The 25,257-nt window shown below is 40.4% G+C and overlaps 1 long non-coding RNA gene across 1 annotated transcript; it reads left to right on the top strand.

Annotated features, from left to right (window-relative positions):
- The first annotated feature begins 352 nt into the window (after window positions 1-352).
- On the top strand, window positions 353-12,566 carry LOC308077929. Its single transcript, XR_013932473.1, has 3 exons — window positions 353-405; window positions 663-797; window positions 12,461-12,566. It is a non-coding gene; the product is annotated as an uncharacterized lncRNA (long non-coding RNA).
- Window positions 12,567-25,257: the final 12,691 nt, after the last annotated feature.

Raw genomic sequence — 25,257 nt, 5'->3', positions numbered from 1 at the left:
TAATTCAGAGTCATTCATAGTGAATCTACAATGTTGATGTCCTGTACATTTTTGTACTGGATTCTGCTAGAAGGTCTATTCCAGTGTTTTTAAAGTCAAGGACACCTTGCTTGGTATACACACAGTGGTGGAAAAAGTACTCAAATGTTTTACTTAAGTAAAAGCATCAATACTGCAATGTAGAAGTACTCTGTTACAAGTAAAAGTCCGGAATTTAAAATGTACTTGAGTAAAAGTACAAAAGTATTGGTATCAAAAGGTACTTAAAGTACCAAAAGTACTAAAAAGTACTAAAATGTTTGAAAATAGCCGATCTAAAGCTCACAACGTGTCGCGATGCGACGCGTTGTTACTGGTAACTGTTACAAATTTGTCAGAAAACTGAGGCCTTGGGCCCGTGCAGAGGTAATTAGAATGAACAAACATATTATGAAATACACAAAACATTGTCTTTTACTCTATCTGTCAGTCTATGTACGTACGTACGTACGTACGTACGTACGTATGTATGTATGTATGTATGTATATGTATGTATGTTTCTATCTATCTATCTACAGTATCTATCTATCTATCTTTCTATCTATCTATCTATCTATCTATCTATCGATCGATCTTATTTGACTGTTAGTCTTTTTTGTCTTCTGTTTATTCTGTTCTGTAGAAAAGGTGTTTGTGGCAGGGTGGAAACCTTGCATCCATACAGAGCAAAGCAGAGCTCACATTCATTCAAGACCTGATCCTTTCCACAACTGGTGCAACGACTCCCGCGTGGATTGGAGGCTACGATGCAACAGAGGTACAGTAACAATACACTGTTTGATGAAACTTCACCTCCTATTACACTGATACTATACCTGAATGTCAACATACACCTACACTGTAACCAATCACTGTAAATTTACGGTGGATTTTCAACAGTATCTTTACTGTTTTTCACAAAATTGTAAAATACTGTTAAATTGTCATCCCTTTCCTGTATATTAACAGTTATTCTGTTATTTAACTAATAACAGTAGAAACCGTAATTTAGCAGTACAATAATGTTAAATAGTCATCCCTTTCCTGTATATTAACAGTTTATGCTGTTATTTTACTAACAACAGTAGAAACTGTAATTTAACAGTAGAATGCAGTATTTTCTGCCAAGCTGTGGAAACACACCCACTTTGTCTCTGTTCAAATTCAGTCACACTGCATCAACATCTTACTGATGATTGTCGGTCTGTTTTGATTATAATAATAATGTTATTTTGTTAGTCAAACTGCTCACACATTATTCAGTGTCAAGACCTGACTGGCTATTCCTGAGCTTGACTTTTGGACAGCACAACTTCAACTGGAGAGCAAAGCAGCACTTCACTACATGTGGAATACAGCCAAGGAGGTAACAGGTATATTACAATTATCTCCCTAATTTGTCAAGTGTCCATTAAAGTATTAATTTGTCTACATGTTTATTTAAATATTGATGTTAAAGTTGGTTTCATTATAGGTCTGATTGCCAAAGTGGGCAAAGTTAGTTGTGTAGCTTGTTGTGTAGCTTGTTGCTAGCAGCTAGCAGGTGTTGTTTCAAACCTAAAGTGTGTTTGTGGTCATATGATCATTTGTTTAACTTAATTAAAAAACATCTTACAAATATAGGCTGTAGGCAACTTATTTAACTTAAGTTAATCAGTCTATTCTTTTGTGTTATGATGTTAGCTTGCTAGTATTGCAATGGTTGGCAGACTTGCAGTAGGCTGGCTCCTTTCCTGTTATTATTATGGCCCATTGTGTTCCTTTCTAAGCTGAGAATACCTTTGTAGTCAAAGATATACATTTAAGTGAGCAAGATGATATTCAGACATTTAGCTATGTTTTATCTGAAGTTGCAAGCCAAATGTCTTATTCCTGCCTCTGTGATTCAGTCTATCATAGAGGACTATCAACAGCTGCATGACATCAGTCAGTCACATCTCCTTTCAAACTCAAGGAAAAACTTGTAAATATTGGAATTGCAGAACCTGACATAGATAATATAATTGATACCCTTAAATCTGAAGTTCTTTTCAGAAAATATAATATCCAAACATTGAAAATTGATCAGAGAAGAAAAACTGTCTTCAAGACTAATTTCAATTATGTAGAGCCAATGCCCATTTATCTGGGCCAGAATAAGTCTGGCAAGGAGTGTTTTGCACAATACATCCCCATCAAAGACACTGTTACATCTCTATTGCCTACTGTGTTGGAACACTGGCAATCAAACACTAATGTCAACTCAGAGTATGTGCTCAGAGATGTTTGGGATGGCAAAGTCATTGAAAATAACCAGTTGTTTCAGCTACACAACTCCTCATTAGGCATAATTCTCTATCAGGATGCCTTTGAGGTTGTAAATCCACTTGGGTCAGGGAAAACAAAACACAAAGTCCTAGCAGTATATGCCACCCTTGCTAACATTTTACCCCACAATAGGTCAAATATTGAGAACATGCAACTGGTGTTGCTATGTAAGGGAAAGGACTTTAAGGATTTTGGCATCGAGGCCCACGAGCTAGTGTTTAGCTCTTTGATAAAAGATCTAAAAGATCTTGAGACAAGTGGCATCACCATGCCTGATGGTAAGAATTACAAGGGAACTCTGTGTGCCATTGCAGGTGATAACTTGGTTCACATTGCATTGGAGGCTTTACTGAGAATTTCAGCAAAAGCTTACACTTTTGTAGATATTGTGAGATTGCCCGTGAAACATTTGTGTCAGATCCTCTTGCCAAGGGCCAAGATCGTACAGAAACCTCATATCAGGAACATGTCAGGTCTCCAAATATAAGTCAGAATACCACGACCCCATTTTATGAGGGTTTTTCTTTTTGGACGAGGAAAGTTTAACTGTTTATGTTTTATATGGTTGACTTAACTTCTCTCTCTATATATTTCCTGCATTCCAGCTCAGAGCTTCTTTCCGGCTCCAGCTTCTTGGCTGACCCATCTTCCGTCCACCTCCCTGAGCATTAAAAGGTATCCTCAAGTACACTAATGTCTACACATATATAACATTAACCACTTGAACCCCTGAGTCATTATTCTGGGGGATGCATTTGCCCAAAATGGCCGACATGCAAGCTTGCAACAAGTCGTGATGTGTTGTGAGCTTGTAGACTGGCTATTATTTGGTGTAGATCACAAAAGTTCAGTGTAGGCTAACTTCTCTCTCTTCTTAGGTGTTTATTCCAGCTCAGCTGCTCCAGTCTCGGCTGACCGTCATAGCTGACCCATCGTCCGTCCACCTCCCTGAGCATTAAAAGGTATCCTCAAGTACACTAATGTCTACACATATATAACATTAACCACTTGAACCCCTGAGTCATTATTCTGGGGGCTGCATTTGCCCAAAATGGCCGAAATACAAGCTTGCAACAAGTCGTGATGTGTTGTGAGCTTGTAGACTGGCTCTTTGGTGTAGATCACAAAAGATCAGTGTTGGCTTAACTTCTCTCTCTTCTTGTGCATTGCAGCGTGGCTCTCGGCTGACCGTCAGAGCTGACCCGTCCGTCCATCTCCCTGAGCAGTAAAAGGTATCCTCACGTACACTAATGTCTAGCCTAAACATCGTCTAAACATCGTCTAAAGATCGCCTAGACATCGCCTAAACATCACCTACACATCGATGGGTCCATTTGGTTTCATTTTACGCTCTTAAAGATCTTATAAGGGTCCATTTGGTTACCAACTCCATCATTTATCTGGGGACCACCTGGAACCCCCTCAATGACCACGGGTGGTCTCTGGACCACTGGTTGAGAACCACTGAGCTATGGGAATCAAGTTATTTATATTCATACAGGTCTATCTATGTCATCACGCAGCATGTTTTCGTTCACATGATGTATTTAAGATTGGACGATAAGATTTTGATATAAAAATACACAAAACATTTTTTTTGGCATCTATAGTTGGGTATGTCCATATTAAGACCTCAGATGTGCTCTAAAGTGTGATAAACTTATTTTTCATTGCACTACGTCTTAAATGTGTAAATGTCTTTCAGGCTCAAATATTTGGTGACCAGACCAACATCTGTCCCACCATCGCAGAAGTAAAAGGTATTTTCAGTGATGTCTATACATTGCACAATTAATCTCCTGGTGTACATGTTAGCTTAAATTGTTGTTCTCTATTCAAGTGATTTTGTGCCTTTTCCAGAGCAGCCAAAGGTAATCTTACCTACACTAGTGTCTACACATTGAACCTTAGAGTCCATATTCTGGGGTGAACATTTATCAAAAATGGCCAATTATACTAGCTCACAACACGTTGAGCTTTCAAAGTAGATCTGCAATTTTTGGCAAAAAGATTTAATGTAGAGGGACATATAATGGCAGAGGTACTACTACAGACTAGAGCAGGGGTTCTCAACCTTTTTTATACCACAACCCCATATTATGAGGGTTTTTCTTTTTGGACGAGGGAAGTTTAACTGTCTGTTTTGTATGGTTGACTTAACTTAACTCTCTCTTCTTAGATTTCCTGCATTCCAGCTTGGCTCTCGGCTGATCGTCAGAGCTGACCCGTCCGTCCATCTCCCTGAGCAGTAAAAGGTATCCTCACGTACACTAATGTCTACACTTCACGTATAACATTAACCACTTGAACCCCACACATCGCCTAACATCGCCTAACATCGCCTAACATCGCCCACACATCGCCTAACATCGCCTAACATCGCCCATACATCGCCTAACATCGCCTAACATCGCCCACACATCGCCTAACATCGCCTAACATCGCCCACACATCGCCTAACATCGCCTAACATCGCCCACACATCGCGTAACATCGCCCACACATCGCCTAACATCGCCTAACATCGCCTAACATCGCCCACACATCGCCTAACATCGCCTAACATCGCCCACACATCGCCTAACATCGCCTAACATCGCCTAACATCGCCACACATCGCCTAACATCGCCTAACATCGCCCACACACCGCCACACATCGCCCAACATCGCCTAACATCGCCTAACATCGCCTAACATCGCCCACACATCGCCTAACATCGCCTAACATCGCCTAACATCGCCCACACATCGCCTAACATCGCCTAACATCGCCCACACATCGCCTAACATCGCCTAACATCGCCCACACATCGCCTAACATCGCCCACACATCGACTAACATCGCCTAACATCGCCTAACATCGCCTAACATCGCCCACACATCGCCTAACATCGCCTAACATCGCCCACACATCGCCTAACATCGCCTAACATCGCCTAACATCGCCACACATTGCCTAACATCGCCTAACATCGCCCACACATCGCCACACATCGCCCAACATCGCCTAACATCGCCTAACATCGCCCACACATCGCCTAACATCGCCTAACATCGCCTAACATCGCCCACACACCGCCTAACATCGCCTAACATCGCCTAACATCGCCCACACATCGCCTAACATCGCCTAACATCGCCCACACATCGCCCACACATCGCCTAACATCGCCTAACATCGCCCACACATCGCCTAACATCGCCTAACATCGCCCAACATCGCCTAACATCGCCCACACATCGCCTAACATCGCCCACACATCGCCTAACATCGCCTAACATCGCCTAACATCGCCCACACATCGCCTAACATCGCCTAACATCGCCTAACATCGCCTAACATTGCCCACACACCGCCTAACATCGCCTAACATCGCCTAACATCGCCTAACATCGCCCACACATCGCCTAACATCGCCCACACATCGCCCACACATCGCCTAACATCGCCTAACATCGCCCACACATCGCCTAACATCGCCTAACATCGCCCAACATCGCCTAACATCGCCCACACATCGCCTAACATCGCCCACACATCGCCTAACATCGCCTAACATCGCCTAACATCGCCCACACATCGCCTAACATCGCCTAACATCGCCCACACATCATCTAACATCGCCTAACATCGCCACACATCGCCTAACATCGCCTAACATCGCCCACACATCGCCACACATCGCCCAACATCGCCTAACATCGCCCACACATCGCCTAACATCGCCTAACATCGCCTAACATTGCCCACACACCGCCTAACATCGCCTAACATCGCCCACACATCGCCTAACATCGCCTAACATTGCCCACACACCGCCTAACATCGCCTAACATCGCCTAACATCGCCCACACATCGCCTAACATCGCCTAACATCGCCTAACATCGCCCACACATCGCCTAACATCGCCTAACATCGCCCACACATCGCCTAACATCGCCCACACATCGACTAACATCGCCTAACATCGCCTAACATCGCCTAACATCGCCCACACATCGCCTAACATCGCCTAACATCGCCCACACATCGCCTAACATCGCCTAACATCGCCTAACATCGCCACACATCGCCTAACATCGCCTAACATCGCCCACACATCGCCACACATCGCCCAACATCGCCTAACATCGCCTAACATCGCCCACACATCGTCTAACATCGCCTAACATCGCCTAACATCGCCCACACACCGCCTAACATCGCCTAACATCGCCCACACATCGCCTAACATCGCCTAACATCGCCCACACATCGCCCACACATCGCCTAACATCGCCTAACATCGCCCACACATCGCCTAACATCGCCTAACATCGCCTAACATCGCCCAACATCGCCTAACATCGCCCACACATCGCCTAACATCGCCCACACATCGCCTAACATCGCCTAACATCGCCCACACATCGCCTAACATCGCCTAACATCGCCTAACATTGCCCACACACCGCCTAACATCGCCCACACATCGCCCACACATCGCCTAACATCGCCTAACATCGCCCAACATCGCCTAACATCGCCCACACATCGCCTAACATCGCCCACACATCGCCTAACATCGCCTAACATCGCCTAACATCGCCCACACATCGCCTAACATCGCCTAACATCGCCCACACATCGCCTAACATCGCCTAACATCGCCTAACATCGCCACACATCGCCTAACATCGCCTAACATCGCCCACACATCGCCACACATCGCCCAACATCGCCTAACATCGCCTAACATCGCCCACACATCGCCTAACATCGCCTAACATCGCCTAACATTGCCCACACACCGCCTAACATCGCCTAACATCGCCCACACATCGCCTAACATCGCCTAACATTGCCCACACACCGCCTAACATCGCCTAACATCGCCTAACATCGCCCACACATCGCCTAACATCGCCTAACATCGCCTAACATCGCCCACACATCGCCTAACATCGCCTAACATCGCCTAACATCGCCCACACATCGCCTAACATCGCCTAACATCGCCCACACATCGCCTAACATCGCCCACACATCGCCTAACATCGCCTAACATCGCCTAACATCGCCTAACATCGCCCACACATCGCCTAACATCGCCTAACATCGCCCACACATCGCCTAACATCGCCTAACATCGCCTAACATCGCCACACATCGCCTAACATCGCCTAACATCGCCCACACATCGCCACACATCGCCCAACATCGCCTAACATCGCCTAACATCGCCCACACATCGTCTAACATCGCCTAACATCGCCTAACATCGCCCACACACCGCCTAACATCGCCTAACATCGCCCACACATCGCCTAACATCGCCTAACATCGCCCACACATCGCCCACACATCGCCTAACATCGCCTAACATCGCCCACACATCGCCTAACATCGCCTAACATCGCCTAACATCGCCCAACATCGCCTAACATCGCCCACACATCGCCTAACATCGCCCACACATCGCCTAACATCGCCTAACATCGCCCACACATCGCCTAACATCGCCTAACATCGCCTAACATTGCCCACACACCGCCTAACATCGCCTAACATCGCCCACACATCGCCTAACATCGCCTAACATCGCCCAACATCGCCTAACATCGCCCACACATCGCCTAACATCGCCCACACATCGCCTAACATCGCCTAACATCGCCTAACATCGCCCACACATCGCCTAACATCGCCTAACATCGCCCACACATCGCCTAACATCGCCTAACATCGCCTAACATCGCCACACATCGCCTAACATCGCCTAACATCGCCCACACATCGCCACACATCGCCCAACATCGCCTAACATCGCCTAACATCGCCCACACATCGCCTAACATCGCCTAACATCGCCTAACATTGCCCACACACCGCCTAACATCGCCTAACATCGCCCACACATCGCCTAACATCGCCTAACATTGCCCACACACCGCCTAACATCGCCTAACATCGCCTAACATCGCCCACACATCGCCTAACATCGCCTAACATCGCCCACACATCGCCCACACATCGCCTAACATCGCCTAACATCGCCCAACATCGCCTAACATCGCCCACACATCGCCTAACATCGCCTAACATCGCCACACATCGCCTAACATCGCCCACACATCGCCCAACATCGCCCACACATCGCCTAACATCGCCTAACATCGCCCACACATCGCCTAACATCGCCTAACATCGCCCACACATCGCCCACACATCGCCCACACATCGCCTAACATCGCCTAACATCGCCACACATCGCCCACACATCGCCTAACATCGCCTAACATCGCCCACACATCGCCTAACATCGCCTAACATCGCCCACACATCGCCTAACATCGCCTAACATCGCCCACACATCGCCTAACATCGCCCACACATCGCCTAACATCGCCCACACATCGTCTAACATCGCCTAACATCGCCTAACATCGCCTAACATCGCCCACACATCGCCTAACATCGCCTAACATCGCCCACACATCGCCTAACATCGCCTAACATCGCCACACATCGCCTAACATCGCCTAACATCGCCCACACATCGCCTAACATCGCCTAACATCGCCCACACATCGCCTAACATCGCCCACACATCGCCTAACATCGCCCACACATCGTCTAACATCGCCTAACATCGCCTAACATCGCCTAACATCGCCCACACATCGCCTAACATCGCCTAACATCGCCCACACATCGCCCACACATCGCCTAACATCGCCCACACATCGCCTAACATCGCCTAACATCGCCCACACATCGCCCACACATCGCCTAACATCGCCTAACATCGCCCACACATCGCCTAACAGCGCCTAACATCGCCTAACATCGCCTAACATCGCCCACACATCGCCTAACATCGCCTAACATCGCCTAACATCGCCCACACATCGCCCACACATCGCCCACACATCGCCTAACATCGCCCACACATCGGGAAATCTGGTAGCATCACACACTACAGAATAATATTTTAAGATTATCTTAAACATGCAACACACAATGTGGTTTTCGACCGGCCTTTCTCTCGGTTCAGCACAGCTCCCGCCATGCCGTTCCACTGTGACATTAGCTATCCAGATAAATATCAAACGTGTTTGAAATTTGTCTGCAGCAGACAATTGGGTGTCCGACCCAAAATTACCCTGATTATCTTGTAATCTGAGTCCAGCTTTAGTGTCATCTACATTGACAACACGAAGGCATAAACATGAGCCCCCGCCTCCCCAAGATGATACAGACCAACCTATTTCAATTCCTGTCTAACTTTAAAAATTGAATGTAAATGTATCTTTTAACTGATCTATTCTGTCTCTGTATCATTAGGCACCAGAAGTGACTGTACGGCGTGCTGTTGTCCTCAAAGGCATGTCCATTCTTCTTGGGGACGACTGCAGTGCATTCTACAAGACCTGCTTTGCAGTAAGTACAGTAGTTGGCACACAAAACATTTTGTTTTGCACAAAAAATGTTTTCATGAGAAGAGCAAATCCAGTGGATTGCAAACATAACATAATGCTTAACTTGTGTTTTCCTTTGCAGGATACAGGAGTCAGAGATGCGGACATATCAACTGTCGCTGTTGGTGTGCTGACTGTTCTGAGTGAAGATTCGCCTCAAAACGGTCCAAACTCGGTGCACCTAGAGCCCATCTCCACTGCCATCATACTTGAGGGAGGTATAGTCATGGACGATATTAGAGATTTGCCTCAGGCAGTTTGCCTGTTATTTGGGCTTACATATGCGCTGCATTTGGATTACCCAAAATGCTTGTAAAAAACACTCACTTTCATTCAGAAAGTAATGCTTGGATTGGGGAAAAAAGCCCTCCCACAGAAACTGCAAAGTCTGAGAAAACGTTTACTTGAGTAAGGCCAGTGAAGTGTCATATCAGAAAGCACTTTGAAAACATCAATCTCTCTTAATATCGTCCATGACTACTCTCATGAGAGAGGGCGTTCGGTGGTGGCAAGTATAATGCACTTTATTAATTTGTGCGTGCGAATGCTAACTTTTGTTATAGGGTTAGGGAAATTGGAACACCTGAAAATGCAATTATTTTTGTTTACTTACTTTCAAAAAACACACACACATACAGCACCTTAATTGTTTTGGAGATGTGATGTGACAGGATGTTTTATTTTATTTACAAACAAAAAAGTGCTCTTTATGTTCTGCAGTTCAGTATCAAAACTTTTGTTTGAGCTAAAGTTTTATAAATTTTCTGACATGTTTACAGTAAAAGACAGTATTGTTTAGCGAGATGTTGTTTTCCTCTCTCCTCTGTTCTATCCATCCTCTCCTCATAGAAGACAGCTCAGTGTCTCCCCTTGGTGCCCTCCTCTCCTCTCCTTCTATTCTATCCATCCTCTCCTCGGGGGAAAAAAAAAACATGCACGTACAGCAGCTGTACAACTGTTTGCTCATCTACCTTATGAGTCTGTCAGGGAAAACTTTTATTATTGATTGCATTTAAAAAAAAAAGAAGAAAAAAAGACAAAAAAAAAAGGTTTTAATGGAGACTGTTTTGTAAAATTAATGTCTACCTTCCTACATTTTGTAATGTTCCAAATATTGTTGATTAGCAGCTTTAAAAATAAACCAACTGTGTTGAATATCTATACCTGTGTGTTTTGTATTAGTGGTATATCAAGAATTGAATGTCAAATTATAAATTAGCAGATTTTATTGGCTTTTATTGTGAAAACTAACATGCTAGAATAAACTGTAAAATGACAGTAAAACCCATAGTTATTATACTGTATTATACTGTATTACAAAAATACTGTATGCTGTTAAATTACCATAAACCCACACTTAATTTACAGTTATATACTGTAATTGAAAAAAATGGATGCTGTTAAATTACCATAAACCCACACTTAATTTACAGTTATATACTGTAATTGAAAAACTGTATGCTGTTAAATTACCATAAACCCACACTTAATTTACAGTTATATACTGTAATTGAAAAAACTGTATGCTGTTAAATTACCATAAACCCACACTTAATTTACAGTTATATACTGTAATTGAAAAAACTGTATGCTGTTAAATTACCATAAACCCACACTTAATTTACAGTAATATACTGTAATTGAAAAAACAGTATATCTACTGTAAAATGAATTACAGTAGATGTACTGTAAAATAACAGTAAATTACAGGCAACTCTGCTGCCTGTAATTTACTGTAATTTTACAGTGAAATTTGTTACAGTGTACTATACAACACAACATGGTGTCTATTGTCCTGACATTGTCAGAGGGAGACCTAATTAGTTATATTTACTCAGTTGCATTTTCTTAAGTAATGTTTTGATGTATATTTCTGAAGGCTTTTAAATTTTTAATTTTATTTATACTTTTTTACAAATGTAATGGAGTAAAAGCAAACATTTCCATACGATTTGGTTACATTATGTTTGTTCCTTTCATTGTTACCCATGTTTTATTAAAATGCGTGTCCTATTTGCTTAAAGGTTGGATAAGGGATTTTTTTTGGTTAAAACAAAAAGCTTTATGTTAAAAGGTTAAAGCTCTATATTTTGATAGTAATCATTGCTATAGAGTGTTTGTTCTGTCACAGGAGTCAGAATAGCTATTTAACACTTATTGTAGCCAAATTTTGCCCTACCTTTAATTCATTCAGAGAGACAATTATGTTTACTTCTATTGGACAAACACTTTATATTTTACACAGTTCAATTACATTCTGATTATTTAAACAGTAACTCAGATCTTTTCACTAGACACTTTATTACAAGAGTAAGAAAGGGTCTACTCTAATTCTTTTTTATATATGAAGACTACTTTTACTTCACTTAAGTCATTATTCTTTTGATAATAACGACTAGAAAGGTGCGTGATTGTTGTGCAAAACAAACCGATGAATGAATGGATTATACAGTAAGTAGTGGGCTCGCTCAAACGTACTTTTTTACAATGTGGAAACCATGCACTGTTGAAGTTCTGATTGGATCTTTGCAGTAGCCTAGTGATGACTGGTGAGTCTTTATATTTACGGTCCATTCGTGGATGTGTTTACGTTTCAGGCCGGTTGAGAACTCTAAATGGTGACATGTTCTATTGTATTGATTTATTATTATTATTATATTGTCATCTAGGAGGATGTTTGGCTGTGGAGTGACGGTCGCCCAATGACCTTCACTGACTGGGGCAGTGGACAACCTACCAACTCTATGGGAATCCAGCACTGCATGGCTGTGAACCGGCATGGTAAGTCTCAACAATCTGAATTGAATAAAAGAATAAGATATAAAAAAATCTAAAATAAAAAAATATATATACATATATATATATATGTATATATATATATATATATATATATATATATATATATATATATATATATATATATATATATTGACTATGAACTTGACTATGAACTATTACTATAGTAAGTCTCAACAATCTGAATTCAATAAAATAATAATAGTAAATAAATAAATATATATCATATTAAATATATATATATATATATATATATATATATATATATATATATATATATATATATATATATATATATATATATATATATATATATATATATATATATATATATATATATATGTATTATGCAAAAAATATTATGAATTAATTAATTTATTCTTTTTGTATACATGTTGAATAGCTCTATATTCTGATGGCTATCATTGCTTTAGAGCAGGGGTTCTCAAACTGTTTTATACCACGACCCCATATTATGAGGGAATGTTTTTGGCGACCCCATCAACCTTAAAGGAGGAGTTCACCCAAAAAATTACTTATTTTCTATCAATTACACACCCCATGAAGCCTTGATTTCATGGATTTATTTTTGTTTTTGTGGCATTCCTAAGACAATAATTTGATGACCGTGTGTATTTCCGGTAGGAGACACAAATAATCTACTTTGTCTCCTACCGGATACATTATTTGACCCCACAGATCACTATTTTTAATAACTATGTTCTAATATTAGTCTATTATAGCTAGATAACATCATTATCCATTGTCTTCATTACGGGAAATGGAATGAGTGAATTTTTAAATTTTTATGATTGAAAGATACCTAACCCTAACCCAAAATAATATTTTAAAAGTGTTTATATGGATATGAATGCATAACAAGTCAGCTATGAGGTGGGAGTGGGAGAAAAAAATACATTAAAATAATAATTTTTTGAGTATTTTGGGCTGAGTTAAATCACAGGTAAACACAAAAGTGTATGCAGGTTTCTAAAACAATGCAAGGGTTAACCTTTCAACAAAACAATTTCATATCACTAATGACGTCTTTAACAACTCAATATAATACTTAATGTGTCTGTAAACAATTTTAATGCTCAACTTTATCTTTGCATTTATATAACAGGTGACCAACTTTGGGACGATGATGAGTGTGATCACAAGTACTGTACTTAACTACAATTTTGAGGTAATTGTACTTTACTTGAGTATTTCCAATTGTCTATAATTTTACTTCTACTCCACTACATCTCAGAGGCAAATATTGTACTTTTACTCCACTACATTTATTTGAAAACTTTAGTTACTAGTTACTTTTCAGATATAAATTATTACATTATAAAACATATATTAACCACTTCAGCCCTATATATTTTTATAGGCTATTTGAAAATAGCTGATCTACAAGCTCACAACGCGTTGCATCACGACGCATTGTGAGCTTGTAGATCTGCTATTTTCAAATATCGTCACCTTGCTAAACTAATAGCCTAAGTCATTTTTTGAGGAAAATGATATTTTTGCCTAAGTCAGCTCCTCATGACACTGGCCACCTCTGGTAAAATCGTCTACCTCCTAATTGAAAAGGATCATGCTGTTCCCTCCCTATTTAGTATAATGGCCTCCCTAGTGTGACTTAGGCCAAAATAGGCTTTTTTTTGGGCCTAAGTCACATGGTTTTGTGACTTAAATTATTTACTGATTTAGGGCATTTAAATTTTCTTTTTTGGCCTAAGTCAGATTTAATCCTATTTAAACCTATTTAAATCTCTTATGTTACATAACTGACAGACAGTGTTACTTTTATTTTAATAGTCATAATTTGTTATAAACATTTTGGGTGAAATGATTAAGAAATATCATATAGTTTTGTTTTGGATCAGTTTTTTTTATTTTTCCTGAAAAACTTTTAAAAAAATGACATAGGCCATTAGTTTAGCAAGGCAACGATATTTAGTACTTTTACTTTTGATACTTTAAGTACATTTTTGTTCATGAGTCAATCAGAGTAAGCTTGTAATACACCCACTGTCCTTGAAAAGGTCCAGTTAAAAATATCTAAGACAGTGGTTGCAGAACGCAAACCCAATATCAGTGAACTGGAGGCCACTACACATGAGGAATGGGCTAAAATGCCACAGTAATGCTGCCAGAAGCTGATTCCTGGCTATGAATCACATTTGCAGCAGGTCATAATAGCAACAAAAAAAAACGGAAACAGGAAAAGGATGACGCTATATCCGCATCCGGGTGAGTGGAAAGTGAGTGGAAAGGGAACCTGATGACGGATGTTACAGAGAACAGCGCGATCGTTTATTAAAAAACTTAAAAAGCTATTCGACGCGTCTACCGCGTCGATGGCCAAGTGGACCAAGTAGCAATTGACTCGAAAACGCGTCGATGGCAGTCAAAGAGTTAATTGGGCCCATACAGCCACTGAGAATTGTCTACCTGTAAGACAGGAGGCAAAACAATTCCAGGAAACTTCCAGTGACCCACCCGTTCTCTAGGCCTGTCAATTAAGACCATTGGATATGCTTAAAGGGATATTTCACTTTCAAAAACCTTTTGGGTAATTTTATTGTCTGCTCAGGATTTTTTGAGCACCTCGAACAGTTTTTAAGTTGCTTGATTCCCAAACCTATTGTAACTTCAAACTCAATTTTAACCATGTTAGATTCATCGAAAACACCCGTCCTTGGTTCTGGTGACTGATATTGTCCTTCTGATACGTGAGTGTTTTTTCAATTACTTTTTTCAATTATTTTCAATATTTTTTGGGGAAAATTAAAACATTTTAATACAATAAAAAAAGGAAATAAGTAATCGAAAAAACACGGCCCCCTCACGTATTAGGAGGGCAGGATGAGTCACCAGAATGAAGGACGGTGTTTTTGATTATTCTAACATGTTAAAAATGGAGTTTGAAGCTACAATGGGTTTGTACAGGAAGTACAGGTGTCTGATAAAATGAATATCAAATACCTAAATACTGAATCAAGCCACTTAAAAACTGTCTGGGGGGTTCACAAAAGCCTCAGTAGACGATAAAATGACCCAAAATTGTTTTGAAAGAGTACTACTGTCTCAGTAGAATGCTTTTAGCAAAAACCACACAGATTTTTTTCTCCAAAAAACGGTTAAAAGTTGGTTAGCGACAATTGTTTTCTTTTTTTTTCAACAATATGTTTATTTATTTTCTTTTACACACATTACAACAACTTATAATACAATAAAAATAAAATATACAGAAAGCAAAAATGAACTTTTACATTAATTTATACAAGACAGTTATTGAAATGACAAAAAACAAAAACAGTAACAAAGACAAAAGAAAAACATACATAGGCATCAACACTACTCCTCTCCAGATTCTTCCATTAAATGTGGCAGATTATTATTTTCCATGTATTGAATAAAGCAACCCCACACCTCCTGAAACATCTCTTGTTTGTCCTTAAGTATGTATGTGATTTTTTCTAAAGGTAGGCATAAAGACAATTCCCTGAACCACTGTGCAATGCTTGGTCTGTCCGGCCTCTTCCAGGTCAATGCAATTACTCTTTTAGCTTGTAAGAGACAAATGTCTATGAATATTCTGTCACTACGCCTAATTCTTTGTCCAACTGGGTAGAGGCCTAGCAGGAAGAACTTAGGTTCTGGTACGATGTTAATTGAAAGAATCGTTTGTATTTCCTGCCCAATCTCCCTCCAAAAGTCCTTCAATCTTGGGCATGACCATAAGCAGTGGAACAATGTGCCTCTATCTTCACCGCATCTGGTGCATAGGTCCGGGATATTGTTATTAAACTTATTGAGCTTCACAGGTGTGATGTACACTCTCATGAGCCAGTTATATTGAAGGAGTTTTAGGCGTGTATTCCCAGTCTGGGATTGAGCCAGTTTACAAGCTGTACTCCATTGCTCCACTGTTAGGTCCTCCTGTAAGTCTGCTCTCCAGGCATTAAGCCTATGCTCAGAGGATTCCGGAGAGAATGACATTAGCAGGTCATAAAATTCTGATATTATTCCCCTTCCGAATGGATTTCTAACCAAAACTCTCTCCAACACAGATAAGGGAGCGACAATTGTTTTCTAACATTTTTTAAATAAAAGGTAGCTTCGAAATAGGCTGACATTTTCTGGATAGTGAGGGGTCTAATCCAGGCTTTTTTCTTCTAAAAATGGGAAGGGACACAGCCTGAGACCTGTGAGCAATTGAGGATGTTGAGCAAACAGGAGCAATACAGCCAAAAACATCTTTCAGGAGAGAAGTTGGAATAATGTCTAATGGACTGGGGGATGTGTTCATACTGCTCACTAGCACGTTTAAGTCACAATCATGAAGGGAATTAGATAAAAACAGAGTTCAGGATTGACTAGTGGTTGGGACAGACAGGTAGGGTGGGGGGGTAGACGGGGGTTATGCCTTCCCTAGTCTCGCGTAGCCAGACAACTATTCCACAATCTCCGAATGCATATATATAGAGTTTGGAACTACACCTCCCGAAATCCGAGAGAGGAAGCTGGCACTATATATTATAGTGTACTATATAAAATATCTTTAAAAAAATATCTTTACATTTTATTTTCTAATTTCCGTTTCTGCTCAGCAAGCTATATATGCTTTGGTGATTTTGGATTTATATTAGGATAAATGTGCGCGACTGTAAAGACGAAACGAAAGTGGGGAGGATTCTTCACATCCGGTCGATATTTTAATCATGATCAGAGCTTCCGAGTCCCAGACTGTATGACCGGAAACATTTGAAAATTGTGGGAGGCAACAGTCTGGCGGCCACACGAGACTATGCCAGGGTGTATTTATTGGTCATTCCTCGTACCAGGTTGGGCGGCCTAGTGGAATGGTTAGAGAGCCTGCCTGGGGAGCCTAAGGCTTGAAGAGTCCCTGAGCAGGATACTTAACCCCTAACTGCCCCCCCTTCCACGCTCCGGGCAGCACTTAGCCGGGTGAAGCTGAAAACTGAAGTTCGCCCATGGGACAAAAAAAGGTCAAAAACAAAACAAGGTATGGAATGCGCTTCCACAGGTCTGTAGACATTTTTAAGAACCACTTAAAAACACTACTGTTTAGGCCTAAAGAAGCATTTGTCTTGGACTATTAGTTTATTTTTTTTGCTTTTTGTGTTTTTGTTGTTTTTAATCATTAGAATGTTTCATGCTGTGTTTTTATTTCTGTTGTATGTAAAGCACTTTGTGAGTTCTCTCTGTGAGAAGTGCTCTACAAATAAAATGTGTACTTACTTCACCACAGACGGTACACGTTCATAAGAGTTGTTGAAGGCAACAACATTAGAGACTATGGATGATGATGGTGTTGTTGTTCCCCAAATGGAAGGAAAGTATTTAATTTAAAAATAGCTATTCTTTTTAAAAATCTGAGTTGAAAATCGCACAACTCCCATTGTAACTAACGAGAGTGAATCAATGTTTTCCCTCATCGCTGACTCCGCCCCTTGCTATGACACACTGATGACACTTTGCCATGTCCATGTATGGAAAGGTTACTTATTGCGGTGCACACACATTTAGTTAACCTTTGTTACGATCAAGTTGCTTTATCAGAAGTTATTTTGATTAACATACTGTTTATTGGAAGTTTGATGGAAAAGTTACTGATTGGAGTTCATATAGTTCATATAGGACTACATTTGGTTAACCATTGTTAGGATCAAGTTGCTTTATCAGGAGTAATTTGTATTAAAGTTTATTTAATTTTCTTATCCGTTATCAGTTCGGATGAGTGCTGGAGTTGACATGGCAGGCCTGTGAAGTTAAAGGTAGGGTAAGTGATTTAGGCTACTTAGGTTAAAATAAGTGTTAAATAGCTCTATATTCTGATAATACTCATTGCTATAGAGTGTTTGTTCAGTAAAAGGAGTCTCCCATGTCTCTCCAGCTCTTTATTAATCAGAAAATGCATTTTCAGTGCTCTCTCCTGATTGGCTTAAAATGTGTCTCCTACCTGAAAATGTACTATATTATGTTTACTAAAGAGCTGGAGATACCCCTGAGACCGAACAATTGCTCTGTAACAATGATTACTATCAGAATATAGTACTTTAACCTTTTTAACAAAAAAAATATATATACCAATAAATATCACTTACCCTACCTTTAAGTTCTGTTCAGTCCCTTTATTTTGATGACATGCATTTCTTTGGACCAGAATTATTGTTTGGAAAATTGTTTGGAAAAATAAAAGACAAAAAAGGGCATTATTTTAAAGAAACTACACAAGTCTCCCTGTGTCTCAGAGACACGTCAACATGTCCGTACACGGACATTCATGTCCGTGGTGACGACTCGTCTATGTCGTCTATGTCCGTGGCAACAATCCATAATAATGTAAATAAAAAACATGTATACTCTAGATAGGATCCAATCTTTTCTGAATTTATTTGGTTATAGTGTCATGAGTCTAACAAAATGCATGATTAGCCTAAAAGGTTGCACCTGCAGTCTTGCTTGCAGGCTTGCGCAACACAAAGTGTCCGGACAAACATCAAAGCACCTGTCAATGGTGCGCCCCATACCATGTGTGCTCACTGGAGAAGTGGAGAGAATGAAGTACGTCTTAATCTCGTGGGAAAGTGAAAATAAGTGAAGATTTACTAAATGCATGTTTTCTGCCTTTTAAATGTCAAATGGATATGAAACTAGAGGACAATTAGCTGACCCCAAGTTAATTATTGGGTGAGTAGGCCTACAAGCAAGCGTTAATTTCCCAATGAGTCCCCTCCGCAGGAGAACATGGACATGTATGGCTGCCGCTGGCTGTCTGTGTACCAAAAAAAAATCCTGAAGGGGCGTCAACAAGTGTCATTTGGTAGCGCGGACATCTTTGTGGGGTATAAACCAGGTTGACTTAACATTGCTCCCCCCAAGTATGTCTGCAGCTACTATGCCACGGCCCCCGTGGTGACGAGACGTTGGCACGCACTATTGGGCACATAGTATTAGTAATATGTAGTAGGTTATTGTCTCTGCTACTCAATTGTCGACTGGAATTCAGCGCGACTGCTTGCAGAGAGAGAGAGAGAGAGAGAGAGAGAGAGAGAGAGAGAGAGAGAGAGAGAGAGATGCAGGTCCCCACATGATTTTTTTTTGGGGGGGGGGCTCCAGATGACAGTAAACTAAAAAAGACCATTACTATATCAAAAGTAATCATCAAACTATACTATAAAAACTGGTTATTTAATTGTACATACATTGTTTTGTTTTGATTATGTTCCACTTTAGCTTTGGCAATACAAACGTTTTCTCAGAAATAGACAGAAAAACAGAGAGAGAGGGGGAGGCAGATAGGTAACTTTAGTTGTCAGTGTTTTACTGTCTTTGCATCATATCTGCATTATTGTTTACAGTCGGAGCATTTAATTGCTGTTATTTACATCATAACGTTGACCATGTGGTCCTTAAAATAATATAGCCTATAATAGTATAAATATTAGCCTTCCCCATTCTCTGCCTACGGTTTCTGTTAATATTATTGACCACTTATTATGTATGTCCGTGGCAAAAATTCAATTTTAAGAAAGTGTCCACCACAAAATTTTATGGTGGTGACCCCTCTCTCTCACCAACCAACTCAACTCGGTCCTTGGCAGCTCTTGCTCTGCTCCAAGAGTCTGATTGGAGTGCCGTCACTGGGTGTGATTTGTTTTTCCCATCCTCATCCTCAAGATCTGCAGCCTCCAGTGGAACATGGTGGTAGTGAGTATACAGTTACTCTTGTTTTTCTTTGTTTTATTTGGTGCACTGTGTGACCAATCCAAAACGCTTGGTTGAGTTGCATAGGTTGGCCAATCAAGGAAGCCAATGACTGTTGATCTCCCTACTATAAGTAGATTGCCAGTAGGCTGAGCAAAACCAGAGTCCAGGAAGGTTCTATAAATCCCTCAAACGCTACACAGACACTCTTACTTCAGGCAGGTGGATTTCTTGGTATTTCTGTGCTAAAATACATTTGACAATCCGATTTAAAGGACATGGTTGTGATGTTGACATTGCGATGTCATTGCACAATGACATCATTATGTAGAATACACAATAACTTTACTCTAACTGAGTGGTTCTTAAACTGTGAGTCGGACTCGGGACCAAATGTGTAACATTGTTTTCTCACTCAACAGTCAAGGGACAATTTAAGAATGTAAAAAGAAGTTGAGAATTAATTGAGATTAAAGAACAAAAACAAACAAACTAAAAAATAAGACCATTACTGTTGGAGGATTAAAGCCCACCCGGGCAAGCTTATTAACAAAAGGGTAACCAACAACGGGGGGAAGAGGGGTGTGGGCTCCGCTGGCTGCTCCGCCTCAGCTCGGGATCCCGGGAAACTGGAGAGGAGAGGAGAAGCAGGGTCGGTGATACATTCACAAGGAAGGTGTGTGCTGCCACTGTGTAAAGTGAACAGGCTGGGAAACTAGTCAGGCAAGCTATACTTTACCATTGTAAAAAAAATCTGTTTTTGAGAAGGACAATGTTGTGGACTAGTCTTGGGGCAGCATCAGTAGTAGGCTGCACATGTTTATGAGCTCTGCCCACAACAATGCTTACAGGTGAATTTGCATGACCAGTGCTGGCATAGTTCTTTACATTTTTGGCAGGAGTCCTATGTTTGGGCTGAACAGCCTTCTTCTTCTTCATTTGGGCGGATGCTTTCTTAGCTTCTTGAGCTACCACTTGAGACCTTTTCTGGCCAAACTTCACAATGTCACTTCACAACTTCACTAACGTCCCTATTTTGGGCATTACATGTCATTACAGGTGGAAATATGTACAACACCCTAGCGTCTTTTTGGAAGCTGTGCAGATGGTGTGCTCGGCCAGCATTTGGTCTCTGTGTCAAACACTCCCCAGGCCCCCAAAATGTTAAAGTCTTTCAGAAATAGCAAATAAGCTAAAAAAAAAAAAAACGCGAATTTACACACCCTCAGCCGCACACACACACACACACACAAAAAAGTTTCTTAAAGCGAACAGTCGTAAAATATTTAGTTCCAGGGTTTGAGTTACAAATGTTCGATTTAAAAATACATATATTCAAAGATTTGCCAAAAATAGCAGATCTACAAGCTCTAGCTGCGGCACTCGGTGCCGCGCTGTGGGCTTGTGTATCTGCTATGTTTGAATAGCCAAAGAAATCTAAAATGACAGAGATGCGTTCCCGGATTGAATTGGTTAAAGCCGTTATCATAATTCATTGAGCGTTGGGAGTCCCCCAGGGCTGTGAACTAGGCCCCTCCTTTCTTTCCTTTTCCCTCCACACCAAGTCTACAATTTCAATTCAGTTCAAATATGATTTGTTGGCATGACAAGCATTCTCATATTGCCAAAGCATTAACGACATATGGTAGCCTATGATACAAAATAATAATAATAATACATATTAAGAACAAATAATACAGATAAGATAAGAAAAGTTTATTAATTGTTAGACTATGGTATCACTATCGCCCATTGTCCCTCATTTTGTATTTTTATGCCAACCTTGAACATTCGCTCTCTCACAAGTAGGGGATTTCTCGGATAGAGATAAAATGTATCTTTATCTTCGTTATTTTTATGAATTTGGGGTAGTATTCCTCTCTTATTTGTCACATGTGGTCAAGAAGTGGAGCTCTGTCTCAACCACTCCTTGACCACAGTGAATCTACAAAGCTCACAAAGTGGGGGTTCAAGTGGTTAATAGGGCATAGCAGTGGTGGCCATTTTCTGGTTCCACTTCAAAAAACTCAATGCATTTTTCCCATTGACATTTCCAAAAATATTTATATCAATTAATTTAAAGGCATACTAGGTAACGTTTTCAACAAAACTAAAGTTAAATTGTATATCTTTTGTGAGTGGCAAAAGTTTCACAACACCCACTCCATGAATTTCTCCCCCGGAAGCCTTTTATTTATATATTTTCTATTGAACGTGGACTGGGGGGACTTTCCCGGGGAAATGACGTCATCTGGCCGGAAAACGGAGGTGGAAATGCACTGGTTTCCTGTTTGGCCAGGAACTACCGCAACGGTTTCCTGTTTGGCCAGGAACTCCGCGCTAATAACAAAAAGGAACCTCACGCTGATTTTAAGAGAATGTAGGATTAGAAGATCGAAAAAGAACAGAAAAAGAAAGCACAGCTCATGGTAACTAATGCTCCACTGGCTAAGAGAAACGATCCGTAGATAGTATAAAACAATTAAAAGATCGCTTTTTGAAACGCTTCCAGCTTCCGGTGAAAACGAATGGAATTCTGGGTAATCGAGGACTAAGGAAATTGTATGCAGTGACGGTAGTGACCAGCAGAGGTTGCTAAAAATCGTTAGTTGTGAATTTGCATTGTACAACTTTAAGCCTAGAATCAAGCCATCCAGGGTCCTGGTGAATCATGACCATAAAAAAAAAAATCTGTGATTTTTAAAAATTTTATATTTAATTATATGATATACTATATTTAATGAATACCCTTTGTTTTGACGTTTTCATTTTTTTTCTCTCACAGAATCAAACGTTTTATGGTCATGATTCACCAGGACCCTGGATGGGTTGATTCTAGGCTTAAATTAATTGATATAAATGCATTGAGTATTTTGAAGTGGAACCAGAAAATGGCCGCCACTGCTATGCCCTATAGCCTATTGCTTTATACACATATTTGTACACACTAGAGGACAACACCTATACAGTATGTTTTGATCGATGATGGGGGTAAGAAAGTTACAAATAATGTGTGTTTCCATCTACGAATGTATGTGAATAGAAGTATAGAACCCCAATTGATATGTTCAAAACAATCCCGGCCGGGCCTTTTCTCCTCTCCTAATTGGTGTAATGACACTTCCCCCTTAAAGGTGGTCTTTGTAAGTAAGTAAGTAAGTACATTTTATTTATATATATATATATATATATATATATATATATATTTATATTTATATAGCACATTTTCACAGAGTCTCACAAAGTGCTTTACATACATCAATAAAACAACAACACAAAACAAAAAGGCTGTACACATTTCTCTCAGGTGGGATAACAACACAGGTAAGGAAAATAAAATCATGTAACGACAACAAACGCCTGTTCAAATAGAAGCGTCTTGAGTTGGTTTTAAAAAATGTCAGCCGAGGCTGCGTCTTTCAGGACTTGGGGGAGAGCATTCCACAGTTTGGGGGCTACAGCTTGAAAGGCCTTCTCACCCTTGTTGTTGTGTTATGATAATGAGGGGGAGGGTATGTTTTTACTATGTCACTAAAGCACTGTTTTTCTATTGGCACATTTGACCCTCAAGGTTTCAGCCTCCAGGTAGAAACTCAAAATAGTCAGAGAAGACATAAAACACCATAAAAACACCACCAGGGGGCTTAATGAAGTTCTATCAACCTCATTGACACATGAAAAACAGAAATAGTGCAAAACCATGGCACCACCTCTTTAACAGACCCTGTTCCGCAGACCTTAGGGCCCTTTCTGGGACATAGCGTGGGACCAGATCGGTCAAATAACTTGGAGCCTGACCCTGTAGAGCTCTATAAGTGAGCACCAGGACTTTGAACTGGACTCTGAAATTGATGGGGAGCCAATGTAAGGTGGCTAAGACTGGAGTGATGTGGGACCTTCTGTTTGTTCTGGTTAGCAATCTGGCGGCAGCATTTTGAATTATTTGGAGGCGGTCCATGGTGGTTTTGCTGAGGCAGGTGAAGTGAATTGCAGTAGTCCAAGCGTGATGAGATAAATGCGTGAATGATCATTTCTAATTCGGGGTGGGAAACAATGGATCTGAGCTTTGCAATGTTTCTGAGGTGAAAGAAGCATGTCCGGGTTATAGAGTTGATGTGTGTATCAAGGTGCATTGATTGGTCGAAATGTACACAGAGGTTTCTGAGATTCTGGCGGATGTTTTGTCTAAGGGGCCCCCTTTGTCTCAGAGGAGGGCTGTGGACAGTTCAGAAACCTTCCTATACCAACAACACCATCGGCAGACAAGTTTGGTTGTTTCAAACAAGATTTCAATTGTTTTATTATTATTATTGATGCAAGAACAAATGGCTTCTATATGTCAGCGCGCTAACTTTCCAGGAAGAGAATGATGATCATATTGATAATGATAATGAATTTATTTGTAAAGCACTTTTCCAAACAGGGTTACAAAGTGCTTTACAGAATTATTATTATATTAAAAAAACAGCAGCAGGATAGCCATAAAGAGATAAAACCGCAAGTAAAATCAGTGGATTCAATCATGTTAATTAAAACAATAATACAAGAGAAATAAAGGGATATTTCACTTTCAAATAAAATAAACATACAAAAATATATGAAAGATAAAATAAAAAAATAATGGAAAAAACACAGCCCCCTCATGCATTAGAATATCCTTCTAATACGTGAGGGGCCGTGATTTTTCAATTACTTTTTTCATTTATTTTTTGTATATTTTTTATTGTTTATTTCATTTGAAAGTGAAATATCACTTAAAGATAAAATTAAATTAAAACAAACACATAAAACTGACATAAAAGTATAGCATATCCGGTGCTGGGGGGCAGTGACATTGCAAAAAACATAGTTATACGGAATGGCTATTGTGAAAAATATGCCAGTGAAAGATTATATAAAAAAGGGTCTGCAGTTCTGACTTTATGCTGCTTTGGTT

Source organism: Gymnoscopelus braueri (assembly GCF_963280865.1).
Source record: "Gymnoscopelus braueri genome assembly, chromosome: 22".
NCBI lineage: Eukaryota > Metazoa > Chordata > Actinopteri > Myctophiformes > Myctophidae > Gymnoscopelus > Gymnoscopelus braueri.
This window is presented reverse-complemented; position numbering and strand designations above follow the sequence as displayed.